This window comes from Nanorana parkeri, unplaced genomic scaffold (genome assembly GCF_000935625.1).
Source record: "Nanorana parkeri isolate BGI_ZX_2015 unplaced genomic scaffold, ASM93562v1 scaffold2394, whole genome shotgun sequence".
In the NCBI taxonomy this organism is placed as follows: Eukaryota; Metazoa; Chordata; class Amphibia; order Anura; family Dicroglossidae; genus Nanorana; species Nanorana parkeri.
This window is the reverse complement of record NW_017308662.1, coordinates 38,257-42,919: the sequence shown is the minus strand read 5'-3', so window position 1 is coordinate 42,919 and position 4,663 is coordinate 38,257.

Here is a 4,663-nt window from a genome sequence, read left to right as displayed (position 1 = left end):
GACTCTCTATGAACCGAGCTCATTCCCATCACCAATGGAGGACTCTCTATGATCTGAGCTCATTCCCATCACCAATGGAGGACTCTCTATGACCCGAGCTCATTCCCACCACCAATGGATGACTCTCTATGCACCAAGCTCATTCCCATCACCAATGGAGGACTCTCTATGAACCGAGCTCATTCCCATCACCAATGGAGGACTCTCTATGACCCGAGCTCATTCCCATCGCCAATGGAGGACTCTCTATGAACCGAGCTCATTCCCATCACCAATGGAGGACTCTCTATGATCTGAGCTCATTCCAATCACCAATGGATGACTCTCTATGAACTGAGCTCATTCCCATCACCAAAGGAGGACTCTCTATGAACCAAGCTCATTCCCATCACCAATGGATGACTCTCTATGATCTGAGCTCCCTCCCATCACCAATGGAGGACTCTCTATGAACTGAGCTCATTCCCATCACCAATGGAGGACTCTCTATGAACCGAGCTCATTCCCATCACCAATGGATGACTCTCTATGAACCAAGCTCATTCCCATCACCAATGGATGACTCTCTATGACCCGAGCTCATTCCCATCACCAATGGAGGACTCTCTATGAACCGAGCTCATTCCCATCCCCAATGGAGGACTCTCTATGAACCGAGCTCATTCGGCTCCATCCAAAGAATACCCACCAATGGATGCTCACCCATGTGACTATTAATGTTAAGAAGGTCTCCTTTCTGAGTGAAACTATTTCCACACTCTAAATTTGAAAAAGGACGGTCACCTGTGTGTTCTTCTTCATAGCCCAAAGAAGACTCCTCAGGATTAGAGGGATCCATTGATGTCTCTGAATGGGAAGGTCGGTGATGTCTATTATGAGTAATGGGATTCACTCCCGGAGAATGTTGTGTGATGTCATTATAATCTGGAGATAACATAAAATGTCCCTCAGAGGTGTTACCGTTCCCGGCACAGAGTCCGTCTGTAAGAGAGAAAGATCCCAAAATCATGTTACAGATCCAATTATACATTGATGACATTGTTGGAAGCTGTCTCCATGCTGATTGGCCGGGAAGCCAATCAGCGCGGAGCTGGCCAAACAGATCTGACAATATGGTGGGACTGGTACGGTAATGAATGCTGCTGAGGATCAACGTGAGGGGAATGTCTGCCGGGTGCAGGTTGTGTCACCATATTGTCACATCTGTTTGGCCGGCCTTCGATGCCGATTGGCTGGGAAGCTGGGCCAATCAGGATCGAGCCGGCCAAACAGAATGGAGTCGGCTTCCCGGGCACTCAAGAAGCCCAGGCGGTGGGTAACGACACGCTGATTGCCCCGGGAAGGCGACTCCATTCTGTTTGGCCGGCTCAATCCTGATAGAGCCGGCTTCCTGGGCCAATGCTGCCGGAAGTAGCAGTATCGGTACCCGGTATCGGCGAGTACCGAAGTATAAATATCGGTAGTCGGTACTGAAAAACGGGTATCGGCGCATCCCTACTTCATGACTCACTTGTGTCCATACGTAGAGAAGATTCCTCCTGTTTACTCTTCATAATCATCTCCCCCTCCTCCATAGACTGCTGAGCTCCTCCCACCAACGTCTCTTCTTCCTCCTCTTTCACCTCAACTTTGATGTCTTTCAGTTCTTCAACCTAAAACCCCAAAGGTGATAGAACACATTTCTGAGAAGGAACAAGAGATGACACCGAAAACGGTTCTCTTGGAGCCAAAAAAGCTCTGTCCCACCTACCTGACCATGGTGGGGGACGGTGAGATCTTCCTGGGTGGGATCCCGGGAATACAGAGGGCGGGGAAATCTCTCTGGTGGGTTCCTCTTACTGGATCCATCTGTAGGGAACACACACACTGACTGAATACATTGTTTCTATGTGTGTATCAGATGATGGGGGTGGAGCCTCCGTACTGCTCTCTCCTCTTACCCGGTGATGTGAGGGGCGGGGCATTCTCCATCACCACGTCCTTGTAGAGATCCCGGTGTCCTTCTAGATACTCCCACTCCTCCATGGAGAAATAGACAGAGACATCCTGACACCTTATAGGAACCTGACACACACAATGATACAGTCACCATCCAGACACGCCCCTTGTCTGTTCCTGGATCATGTCCCAGAATCCACGGCACCGCTCACCTCTCCCGTCAGCAGCTCCATCATCTTCTTGGTGACTTCTAGAATCTTTGTGCTCAGGCAGTGAGGTGGACGCTCTGGGACGGGTGATGTCCCATGAAGACATCTGTTGGGTGTTAATGGATTTCCAGACTTTTTCTTCACTGCTTTATAATCCTGAGTAACTAAAGAAAATAATCACGAAAGACTTCCCAGAATCCTCCTCACCCCTCCGGTCAGGTCTGTGTTTTATGAATAGAGATAAGAGTGATGTCATGTGACCTCCCAGAATCCTCCTCACCTCTCCGGTCAGCAGGTAGATGATCTCCAGGGTGAGGTTTAGTATCCTCTCGGTCACGTGTGTCCGTTCCTTCTCCATCCTCCTTTAGATGGTCATGTGATCTATTCCGGAAACTTCTTCCTGTAGACGGATAATACACTGAGAATGATGAGGACTGTGGCGGGATGAATGATGTCTACATGGAGTTCCTCCATCGTTCTGACATCTCAGGTGGCTTCTTATATAAGATTATTGGCCTCGTATATCAATGTAACTGGAAGAAAACCGGAGATCCCGCTCAATACTCAACCCTAGGCAGAACCTTTTCATTTCAGGTTTTGGATAGAGAGGAACCTTTCCCTGTGTCCTAGTAACCAATGGCGCCGTGGGTTCAGTTTGGTTGGACGTTCACCCATCCCGGATTTCTGGCTGGGCTCAACCAACGTCCACGCAAACTGATCCCAGGCCAGTTCACTCATCACCACTCTCCATGTCGACCTCCCGAGAAAACATGGCGTCCATTATATCTCCTCTGCTGCCAGTTGCTGCAATGTCTCCTCTCTACTTCCTCTCGAATCACCTCTCACCCCTGGAATTTCCAATTTATAGCTGACGTCACTTCCTGTTTGTAGGTACTATCACTTCCTGTCTGTGTTTGTCACGAAGGGGTTAATGCCTGAGGAAGAAAGGTGGTCAGGCTTCTCTTTCATTACAGCATTATCCGCTTGTGAAGTCTGGTGACCACGTGACCATCATGGTGCCCCCACCTCACTCCATGAAACCCGAGAGAAATGTGAAGAAGATTCTGGAAGCCACCAAGAAGATGATGGAGATGCTGACGGGAGAGGTGCCGGGGATTCTGGGACATGATCCAGGAACAGACAAGGGGTGTGTCTGGGTGGTGACGGGAGAGGTGAGCGGTGCCGGGGATTCTGGGACATGATCCAGGAACAGACAAGGGGCGTGTCTGGGTGGTGACTGTATCATTGTGTGTGTCAGGTTCCTATAAGGTGTCAGGATGTCTCTGTCTATCTCTCCATGGAGGAGTGGGAGTATCTAGAAGGACACCGGGATCTCTACAAGGACGTGGTGATGGAGAATGCCCCGCCCCTCACATCACCGGGTAAGAGGAGAGAGCAGTACGGAGGCTCCGCCTACATCCCCCATCATCTGATACACACATAGAAACAATGTATTCAGTCAGTGTGTGTGTTTCCTACAGATGGATCCAGTAAGAGGAACCCACCAGAGAGATGTCCCCGTCCTCTGTATTCCCGGGATCCCACCCAGGAAGATCTCACCATCCCCCACCATGAGAGATGTCCCCGCCCTCTGTATTTCCGGGACTCCACCCAGGAAGGTCTCACGATCCCCCGCCATGAGAGATGTCCCCGTCCTCTGTATTCCCGGGACTCCACCCAGGAAGGTCTCACCATGAGAGATGTCCCCGCCCTCTGTATTCCCGGGACTCCACCCAGGAAGGTCTCACGATCCCCCACCATGAGAGATGTCCCCGCCCTCTGTATTCCCGGGATCCCACCCAGGAAGATCTCACCGTCCCTCACCATGATCAGGTAGATGTTCCAAGAGAACATTCTTCGATGTCATCTCTTGTTGCTTTTTTACAAATGTGTTCTACCATCTTTATGGTGAAGAACTGAAAGACATTAAAGTTGCGGATAAAGAGGAAGAAGAGACGTTGGTGGGTGAAGCTCAGCAGTCTACGGAGGAGGGGGAGATGATTATGGAGAGTAAACAGGAGGAATCTTTTCTACATATGGACACAAGTGAGTCATAAAGACTCAATGTTGAAACACTTAACACAAACATATGAAGGTCCATCTCCATTCCTCAATATAACGTCATGTGACCAACAAATGAGGAGGAGATACTGGACACCATATGAAGGTCCATCTCCATTCCTCAATATAACGTCATGTGACCAACAAATGAGGAGGAGATACTGTACACCATATGAAGGTCCATCTCCATTCCCCAATATAACGTCATGTGACCAACAAATGAGGAGGAGATACTGTACACCATATGAAGGTCCATCTCCATTCTCACGGTTACAATGTCATTAACGGATCTTTAACATGATTTCTGGATCTTTCTCTCCTGCAGATCGACTCTGTGCCGGGAACATGAATACCTCTGAGGGACATCTTGTGTTATCTCCAGATTATAATGACATCACACAACATTCTCCAGGGGTGAATCCCATTACTCATGATAGACATCACCGACCTTCCCA